At 63.2% G+C, this 9,709-nt stretch overlaps 2 long non-coding RNA genes across 2 annotated transcripts; one reads left to right on the forward strand and one right to left on the reverse strand.

Annotated features, from left to right (window-relative positions):
- Nucleotides 1-364: 364 nt before the first annotated feature.
- LOC134474593 (uncharacterized) lies at nucleotides 365-1,813 on the forward strand. Its single transcript, XR_010045449.1, has 2 exons — nucleotides 365-555; nucleotides 1,038-1,813. It is a non-coding gene; the product is annotated as an uncharacterized LOC134474593 (long non-coding RNA).
- Nucleotides 1,814-8,081: 6,268 nt separating this feature from the next.
- On the reverse strand, nucleotides 8,082-9,602 carry LOC134474547 (uncharacterized). The gene is made up of 2 exons (XR_010045388.1): nucleotides 9,233-9,602; nucleotides 8,082-9,046 (listed from the first exon to the last, which is right to left on the reverse strand). It is a non-coding gene; the product is annotated as an uncharacterized LOC134474547 (long non-coding RNA).
- Nucleotides 9,603-9,709: the final 107 nt, after the last annotated feature.

The raw sequence follows: 9,709 nt of genomic DNA on the forward strand, positions 1-9,709 counted from the left end.
TGACCGCTGGAGCCTCCAGGTTTAACCCCTGACCTCCAGCTGACACAGTGGCCAGCGACCCGGAGCAGAGCTTGCAGCCCCTCACCTCCCTGCAGAGCAGCTGCCCGGTTACTTCTTGTCTCCAGGCTTCCCGCGGTGCAACAATGTATCCACCGCGCCCCACTCGGTGCAAACAATGTATCCACCGCGGCCCCACTCGGCGCAACAATGTATCCACCGCGCCCCCACTCCGTGCAACAATGTATCCACCGCAACAATGTATCCACCGCGCCCCACTCAGTGCAACAATGTATCCACCGCCTCGCCCACGCGCTCCGCCTCCTCCCGCTGTGCTCCTTTGTGCAAACACCCTCGGCCACAGCAAAGTGTTTCAAATGCAATTTTGCTGCCTGCTGGCAACTGCTCAGCTCCCGGTTAGACTGCTGTAAAAGGGCCTCCCACGGCTGGAGCCTGAGGGCCGCGGGCTCAGGCCTCCCCAATGGGCGCCTGCGGAATGCACAGGAAGCCTGGGAGCCTCTGCAAACGGTCAACAAACCCCCGCCTGGTTTGTTAGCTGTGAGTGTTTCGCATTCCTGCAGGCCCTCGGGGGAGGGAGGAGGAGGCAGCCGGCGGTGGAATGCGCTGCAGAGCAACCAGCTAAAAACACAGGAAGAGCTCGGGCTGCTTCTGCAAACCCAGGGCTCATTTTGTGATTTTAAAGCCAGGCTTGTAGCTTGGGAGTTATTCCGAGTGGGTGCATTGCTGGGGTTTGCAGAAGTCCACGAGAGCAGGCGGGTGTCCGTTGTGGGAATCATGACGATGTGGTGGTGATTATTATTATTATTAGAAATCATTGCTCACAGTGCAGCCCCGGCCTGGGCACGTTAGGCACAAGCTCTCCCCCAGCCACGTCTGCAGCCTGCTCTGCGGACACGCCCGGTGGGCACTTGGGAAACTGAGTCATTCCTCTGCTCTGTGGTCCTGGGTGTTCACCTCAGGGCCTTACAGAGCCACAAAGTTAGCACTGAATTTTATTTTATTTTATAATTTTGAGACAGGGTCTCCCTAAATGGCCCAGGCTGGGCTCCCCCTGGAGATCGTCCTGACTCAGCTTCCTGACGGATGAGTTTACAAAGCCGATTTATCTTGCGGGTGGAGGCGGATGTCCGGTGCTCCGACCACAGAATCGGGGCTGGTGGCCAAGAAGCCGGCGGTGCCCTCACGCCAGGGCCATGGCACGGCCCTGAGGTGGGCTCAGGACACCGCGATGGACCCGGTGCCCAGCCCAGCAGCGCTGTTAGGTGTGGCCGGAGCAGGCCGCAGAGCTCGCTCTCCGCAGAGGTGGCGGGTGCTGTGAGCCTGCAGTCAGCATCTGTTTCCGGCCCCTGCAAACCTCCGCCCTGCAGCGGTGCCAGGGGGACGGGCAAGGCTTCCCTGTGGGGCAGATGCGCCAGTGTGGTTGGCACAGGTGGCACCGGGATGGGATGTGGCTCCCCACAGCCCACCCGGCAGGCCGAGGCTCAGAGGCGCCCCTCGGAGGAGAGAGGGCAGGACGTGGGGGTGCCGGGTCCAGGCCGGGCAGTCGCTTTCAGTGACTGTGACTGAGGGGAGCAGAGCTCACTGCTCTCTTCCCGGGGGACCCTGGGTTTCAGGGAGACCTGGCTGTACCCCGGCTTCCCGTCACCCCGGGGTCTGTGATTTAAGAGGATCAGGTCTGGGGTGCAGCGTGCCGATGCGGGTTGGGAAACGGATCCGAGGAGGCTCTGGACTGCGCCCTGAGCGTGGGCCAGAGATAAAAATACACACAGAAAAATAAACAACGGTGAGCTCGGGAGCCTCGTGTGGTGTGCACACCCAGCACCGCAGTAAGCAGGGGTTGGGGGCCAGCGGTCACCTGGATGCAGCCGCACCAGACGCGGGCTCTGCACCCTGGACCTGGACCTCGGCCTGCAGGACGGGCCCCGAGGGCTGCTGGGTGTCAGCATCCACCCGGCTGTGGGATGGCACAGGGCGGCCCTGATGGACGGGGACAGGGAGAGACCAGCACAGGGACCTCAGCCTGCAGGACGGGCCCCGAGGGCTGCTGGGTGTCAGCACCCACCCGGCTGTGCATTGCATATGGCGGCCCTGATGGACTGAGACAGGGAGAGACCAGCGCAGGGACCTCAGCCTGCAGGACGGGCCCCGAGGGCTGCAGGGTGTCAGCACCCACCCGGCTGTGGGATGGCACAGGGCGGCCCTGATGGACCGAGACAGGGAGAGACCAGCGCAGGGACCTCAGCCTGCAGGACGGGCCCCGAGGGCTGCTGGGTGTCAGCGCCCACCCGGCTGTGGGATGGCACAGGGCGGCCCTGATGGACGGAGACAGGGAGAGACCAGCACAGGGACCTCAGCCTGCAGGACGGGCCCCGAGGGCTGCTGGGTGTCAGCACCCACCCACACTGTGGGATGGCACAGGACGGCCCTGATGGACGGAGACAGGGAGAGACCAGCGCAGGGACCTCAGCCTGCAGGACGGGCCCCGAGGGCTGCTGGGTGTCAGCACCCACCCGGGCTGTGCATTGCATATGGCGGCCCTGATGGACTGAGACAGGGAGAGACCAGCGCAGGGACCTCAGCCTGCAGGACGGGCCCCGAGGACTGCCGGGTGTCAGCACCCACCCGGCTGTGGGATGGCACAGGGCGGCCCTGATGGACTGAGACAGGGAGAGACCAGCACAGGGACCTCAGCCTGCAGGACGGGCCCCGAGGGCTGCAGGGTGTCAGCACCCACCCGGCTGTGCATTGCATATGGCGGCCCTGATGGACTGAGACAGGGAGAGACCAGCACAGGGACCTCGGCCTGCAGGACGGGCCCCGAGGGCTGCTGGGTGTCAGCATCCACCCGGCTGTGGGATGGCACAGGGCGGCCCTGATGGACTGAGACAGGGAGAGACCAGCGCAGGGACCTCAGCCTGCAGGACGGGCCCCGAGGGCTGCTGGGTGTCAGCATCCACCCGGGCTGTGCATTGCATATGGCGGCCCTGATGGACAGAGACAGGGAGAGACCAGCACAGGGACCTCGGCCTGCAGGACGGGCCCCGAGGGCTGCTGGGTGTCAGCATCCACCCGGCTGTGGGATGGCACAGGGCGGCCCTGATGGACTGAGACAGGGAGAGACCAGCGCAGGGACCTCAGCCTGCAGGAAGGGCCCCGAGGGCTGCTGGGTGTCAGCATCCACCCGGCTGTGGGATGGCACAGGGCGGCCCTGATGGACTGAGACAGGGAGAGACCAGCGCAGGGACCTCAGCCTGCAGGACGGGCCCCGAGGGCTGCTGGGTGTCAGCACCCACCCACACTGTGGGATGGCACAGGACGGCCCTGATGGACGGAGACAGGGAGAGACCAGCACAGGGACCTCAGCCTGCAGGACGGGCCCCGAGGGCTGCTGGGTGTCAGCGCCCACCCAGGCTGTGCATTGCATATGGCGGCCCTGATGGACGGAGACAGGGAGAGACCAGCACAGGGACCTCAGCCTGCAGGACGGGCCCCGAGGGCTGCTGGGTGTCAGCGCCCACCCGGGCTGTGCATTGCATATGGCGGCCCTGATGGACGGAGACAGGGAGAGACCAGCACAGGGACCTCAGCCTGCAGGAAGGGCCCCGAGGGCTGCTGGGTGTCAGCACCCACCCAGGCTGTGCATTGCATATGGCGGCCCTGATGGACGGAGACAGGGAGAGACCAGCACAGGGACCTCAGCCTGCAGGACGGGCCCCGAGGGCTGCTGGGTGTCAGCGCCCACCCGGGCTGTGCATTGCATATGGCGGCCCTGATGGACGGAGACAGGGAGAGACCAGCACAGGGACCTCAGCCTGCAGGAAGGGCCCCGAGGGCTGCTGGGTGTCAGCACCCACCCGGCTGTGGGATGGCACAGGGCGGCCCTGATGGACGGAGACAGGGAGAGACCAGCACAGGGACCTCAGCCTGCAGGACGGGCCCCGAGGGCTGCTGGGTGTCAGCACCCACCCGGCTGTGGGATGGCACAGGGCGGCCCTGATGGACGGAGACAGGGAGAGACCAGCACAGGGACCTCAGCCTGCAGGACGGGCCCCGAGGGCTGCTGGGTGTCAGCACCCACCCGGCTGTGGGATGGCACAGGGCGGCCCTGATGGAAGGAGACAGGGAGAGACCAGCACAGGGACCTCAGCCTGCAGGACGGGCCCCGAGGGCTGCTGGGTGTCAGCATCCACCCGGCTGTGGGATGGCACAGGGCGGCCCTGATGGAAGGAGACAGGGAGAGACCAGCACAGGGACCTCAGCCTGCAGGACGGGCCCCGAGGGCTGCTGGGTGTCAGCATCCACCCGGCTGTGGGATGGCACAGGGCGGCCCTGATGGACTGAGACAGGGAGAGACCAGCACAGGGACCTCAGCCTGCAGGACGGGCCCCGAGGGCTGCCGGGTGTCAGCATCCACCCGGCTGTGGGATGGCACAGGGCGGCCCTGATGGACCGAGACAGGGAGAGACCAGCACAGGGACCTCAGCCTGCAGGACGGGCCCCGAGGGCTGCCGGGTGTCAGCATCCACCCGGCTGTGGGATGGCACAGGGCGGCCCTGATGGACCGAGACAGGGAGAGACCAGCGCAGGGACCTCAGCCTGCAGGACGGGCCCCGAGGGCTGCTGGGTGTCAGCACCCACCCGGCTGTGGGATGGCACAGGGCAGCCCTGATGGACGGAGACAGGGAGAGACCAGCACAGGGGACCTCGGCCTGCAGGACGGGCCCCGAGGGCTGCTGGGTGTCAGCGTCCACCCGGCTGTGGGATGGCACAGGGCGGCCCTGATGGACGGAGACAGGGAGAGACCAGCGCAGGGACCTCAGCCTGCAGGACGGGCCCCGAGGGCTGCTGGGTGTCAGCACCCACCCGGCTGTGGGATGGCACAGGGCGGCCCTGATGGACGGAGACAGGGAGAGACCAGCGCAGGAACCTCAGCCTGCAGGACGGGCCCCGAGGGCTGCCGGGTGTCAGCATCCACCCGGCTGTGGGATGGCACAGGGCGGCCCTGATGGACGGAGACAGGGAGAGACCAGCGCAGGGACCTCAGCCTGCAGGACGGGCCCCGAGGGCTGCTGGGTGTCAGCACCCACCCGGCTGTGGGATGGCACAGGGCGGCCCTGATGGACGGAGACAGGGAGAGACCAGCGCAGGAACCTCAGCCTGCAGGACGGGCCCCGAGGGCTGCCGGGTGTCAGCATCCACCCGGCTGTGGGATGGCACAGGGCGGCCCTGATGGACGGAGACAGGGAGAGACCAGCGCAGGGACCTCAGCCTGCAGGACGGGCCCCGAGGGCTGCTGGGTGTCAGCGTCCACCCGGCTGTGCATTGCATATGGCGGCCCTGATGGACTGAGACAGGGAGAGACCAGCACAGGGACCTCAGCCTGCAGGACGGGCCCCGAGGGCTGCAGGGTGTCAGCACCCACCCGGGCTGTGCATTGCATATGGCGGCCCTGATGGACGGGGACAGGGAGAGACCAGCACAGGGACCTCGGCCTCCAGGCCTGGGCCACCCAGAACCCGTTTGTTGATCGCACAGCCTGCTGCGTGTATTCCCAGCTGCTCAAGTGAACGAGGAGGAGTTTTCCTGCTCCTTTGTAACTGTAAACTTTGAGCTTCCTGGTGTCTGGATTATTTTTCCCTGCCATGAATCTTGGCCCGCAGACGGCTTCTCAGGACACATCGTTAACCTCCGGCAGTCAATCTATAAACCTCTGACTTCTGGGTCAGCCTTACAAAAGAGAAATTGAGGGTTTCCGTCACTCACCATGAATAAGAGTTTTGTTTGTCTTGCGAGAATGTTGCAGACAAATTAAGTGGGGTTCACGGCAGCCCAGAGACGGCAGACGGAAATTGGGCAGAAAGAACCATAAACACAGAAGATTGCAGAGTATTTGTCTATTTATTGTCGATCTGTCAATGTATCTGTGTGTCACGTGTGTCTGTCTGTCCAGTCCCCGTTCATGCACGTCTTTAGATTTATCTGTGTGTCTGTCTACACCGCGCTGTTGGGTTCCAGACGCGGCCTGTCCCGCACTCCTGGGGACACGTCTGTGCGCTCTGGGGGATAGGTGACCCCGGGCACGTCTGTCCCCCAATATGGACGCAGGCAGGACGCTGAGGCCCGCCAGGCCCGGCTCCAGGCTGAGGCCGTCAGCGCCGGGCAGTGCTGTGTGTCCGTCTGTCCGGGCGTCTGCCCAGCTGCCACCGCCCTGCCCATGCCCAGGGCGCCCCGGTGTGTCCACTGTGTCCAGCCGGCGTGTCCAGCCGGCGTTCCGGTCACCTCGTCTGCCTGCCGGCCGCACGCGCACTGCGGAATGCGTGTCTGTGTGTCTGTCCACGGAGCCGCACCGCCCATCTGTCTGTCTGTCATCAATCGTATCTGTCATTGCTGCATCCTGCCTGTGTGGGTAGGTGTGTGTCCTACTGTCCATCTACCCTGTCTGTCTGTCCAACCTGCCTATCACTCTGTGCTATCTGTGCATCTGTCGTATCTTATGTGTCCATCTGTCTGTCCATCCATCCGTTCTACATCTCCATCTGTCTACTATCCATCTGCCTGTCTGTCCATCTATGCATCCTGTGTCTGTCTGTCTTTCCGTTCACCCTATCTCTAGATCTACCCTCCGTGTCTGTCCTGAGTATCTCTGCCTTCTATCTATCTGTCCGTCCATCCGTCTTACCTGGTATCCATCTACCTGTCTGTCTGTCTATCTTATCTATCAGTCCATCCATCTATCTGTCCATTCATCGATCTGTCAATCCATCCATCTATCTGTCTGTCTATACATCCATCCATCCATCTGTCTGTCCATCCATGTTTGTCTATCCATGTATCTGTCTATGCATCCATCTGTCTATCCACCCCATCTATGTGTCTATCTATCCATCTATGTATCTGTCCATCTGTCCGTCCATCTATGTATCCATCTTATCCATCCATCCATCCAGCCGTCCTGTCTGTCTGTCTGCTCTTCCTGTCTGTCCATCCATCCTCTGTACCTGTCTGTCTGTCCATCCCCCTACTTACGGACGTGTCTCCATTCCTGTGGTCGCGGCCCCGCACGCCCCCCGACCCTCCCTGTGCCCCTCCTGGGCTGGCACGCGTGTGCCCGTGTACAGAGCCTGCATGTCCGTCTCGTGCCCACCTCTTGGGTCCCTCCTGTCTGTCTGTCCATCTGCACAGTGCACACCCTGCCCTGCCTAACAGGGAAGCATTCGAGGCTCCCTCTGCGTGGCTCATGCTGCACACACACACACACACACACACACACACACACACACACACACGTGCTCACGCTCCCCCAGGTTAGCGCAAGGCCACGCAGGCTCGGTTCCCGCTCCCGGGGCACTGGTGTTGCTCAGAGGCGGGGCCGAGGTCCAGGGCTGAGAGGCGGCCCTGCCCTGCCGTCCCTCGGGGTGAGGGGGGCGCCCCATCTGTGAAATCCTCTGCCCACCTGGTTCCCTGCGCTCTGCAAGCCTCGTGGTCAGCACCTTCTGGCAGCAGGGGCATTTCCTGATTGTTGATTGACTAACTGATCGATTGTGTTTTAGAGGCAGAGTCCTGAATGCAGTCCAGGCTGCCTTGAGCTCACTTTGGACTCTTGGCGGGCTCACAGAGGTCCTCCGGCCTCAGCCTCCCGAGGGCTGGATCGCAGGCGCTCAGCTGCACGCCCGGCTGTGTCCAGCGGTGTTTAAACAGGAAGCAGCCCGTCCCAGGGGAAGTCCCTCTTCTGTCCCCCTCTCCCCGGAGTGCCTCCTCCCCTTCCCCTCTCATTATGTGGGCAGAAAAATAAACTAGAACCCAGTAATTCCGATCTACAGAAGAAGCCCCCAACACTGTCGTGACAAAATGTGATTCACACTCCGAGTGACTCTGACGGGCCGGAGAGCTCCAGGCCTTTCTGACCGGCGTAGAGATCCGTCAGGTCCTGTGAGGACAAGCCCGCCCTGCATGTTTTTGCGGGGTGCTTTGGAAGCCGGGTCCCCGCTCATGCTCGGTCCCGCCTGCATGTGTGAGCTCCAGCCCGAGGCTGCCAGAGGAAAGACACCCGCCCTGGACAGACCTTTGAGACCTGATGTTTTTAATTTGGCATTTTCCAAAACGTAGCAATGTGCTCTAAATCAGGACGAAAAATGCTTTTCCAACTTTTCAGAGGTCGGCAGATTCCAGGCCGCGTGAGCCCGCCCCGCAGCGGTTCGGGATGAAGTTCCCCGCAGGGAAGCGTCCACGTCTGTCTGTCTCGTGATCCTTCAAGTGGGGCCAGAGCTGGTCACGGGACGCGGCAGAGTGTTTTCTGGGCAGAACCCGCCTCCTTCCCGGCACCCCGAGCGGGGACGACTTTTAGGGGTGTCAGCGGGGAGGAGGCAGAGGCAGGAGGGTCTCCCCGGAGCCACCCGGGTCTCAGGGTGCCGGACAGGACGGGTTTCTGCAAAAAGCGCCACCGTGGGGGTGATCTTCATAGTTCACCCCAAAACTAACACCCTGCAGCCCAGAGGTCGGGTGTCCTTCACCCAAACTGGCCCTCCAGGGAAGCCAGAGGGAGACAGACAGATAGACAGAGACAGAGACACACAGCCAGCCACCCAGCTGGATTAAGTAATCATCTCTGGAGTGTTGAGGTATCCATGAGCACCCCACAGCAAGCTTCATTCTGTGTTTTAACCTCTGGAAATGCCGACCAGCCATCTAGATGAGACTCAGACAAACTTGCATTTACAAAGCGGTGGAATAGGAGCTCTCCTCTCCAGGGCGTACGAGAAGCCAGGCGAGGACCAGCCTGCGGTGCCCGCGGCCAGCCGGCTCTCCTGCGGTCCTCAAGCTGCTGTCATGGACGGTTCGGGTCCTTAGGTAACCCCTGCTCCAGAACAGCTGCTGGGACTCCGGCCATCGCAGCACTATCCCAAGCACACTAAGCATGAAGAAGCTGAGAGGTCTAGAAGTGACTGACTGTTGCTGGTCACCTGTCTTTTTTTTGCTGGTCACTCCTGCACTCAAGGATCAGAAGTGCCCACAGCCCGGCCCCAGAGTCCTGCAGGGCGATGGGGAGACGGAAAAGCTGAGGCGCGCAGACCCCTGCTGGCTGAGCACAGGGTGTCCCTGGCAGGCTGAGTGGGTGAACCCCGGCGGGGGCAGGGCAGGAATTCCGGGATCTGAGGCGGGGGGACAATTTCCCGCTGTCCGCCATTTACATCCGGTCCTGTAGGACTCTGCTTACCTCGTGGTGCCAAACGGGCTGCCACCGCTCCAGCGGCCGCTTGCCGGCCCCGCCAGGACCTAGAAGTCCTGCGGGTCGTGACCCCAGGACCACACTCTTCGGTGCTCCCAGAAAAGCACGAGTTGGGGGGGGCGTAGGGCAGGAATCCAGGGAGGGAAGGGTTCAAACCGGGTGAGCACTCGGTTTGCAGGACAAAGGATTGCGCGACCTCCACACCAGCAGGGGGCTTAGGTGCTGGAGGAGAAAAGCTAAGTCCTCCTGCAGACACTTTGCAGCGGACTTTGCGTTTGTAGTTTGTGGGCGCTTTGGAGGCGACTGATTTAGGGCTCGCCGGGCCCGGTGCAGGCGTTGTGGGGGAGGGGGGGGTGCAGCGGTGACGCCCGGAGCAGCTGCGGTGGGGGGAGGGGCGGGGGGAGGGGCGGGGCGGGGCGGGGAGCGCCTCTGGGGGTGGGGGCGGGGCGTTGGCGCGCAGACTCG

This window comes from Cavia porcellus, unplaced genomic scaffold, assembly GCF_034190915.1.
Source record: "Cavia porcellus strain 051 isolate PalLab524CR breed Dunkin Hartley unplaced genomic scaffold, mCavPor4.1 scaffold_33, whole genome shotgun sequence".
Lineage (NCBI taxonomy): Eukaryota > Metazoa > Chordata > Mammalia > Rodentia > Caviidae > Cavia > Cavia porcellus.